Source organism: Propithecus coquereli, unplaced genomic scaffold (genome assembly GCF_000956105.1).
Source record: "Propithecus coquereli isolate 6110/MARCELLA unplaced genomic scaffold, Pcoq_1.0 Scaffold227, whole genome shotgun sequence".
NCBI classification, from domain to species: domain Eukaryota; kingdom Metazoa; phylum Chordata; class Mammalia; order Primates; family Indriidae; genus Propithecus; species Propithecus coquereli.
Window position 1 is genome coordinate 2536060 of NW_012147808.1, and position 213 is coordinate 2536272.

A 213-nucleotide genomic window follows, 5' to 3' on the forward strand; every position below is an offset into this window, starting at 1 on the left:
ATTTCTTTCTATTTTTTAGTAGAGACGGGGTCTCGCTCTTGCTCAGGCTGGTCTTGAACTCCTGACCTTGAGCGATCCACACGCCTCGGCCTCCCAGAGTGCTAGGATTACAGGCATGAGCCACCGCGCCTGGCCAGAAAAAGAAACTTCTGTTGTTTAACCCACCCAGAGTCTATGGATTTGTCTATCCTGGACACTTCATAGAAATGGAAT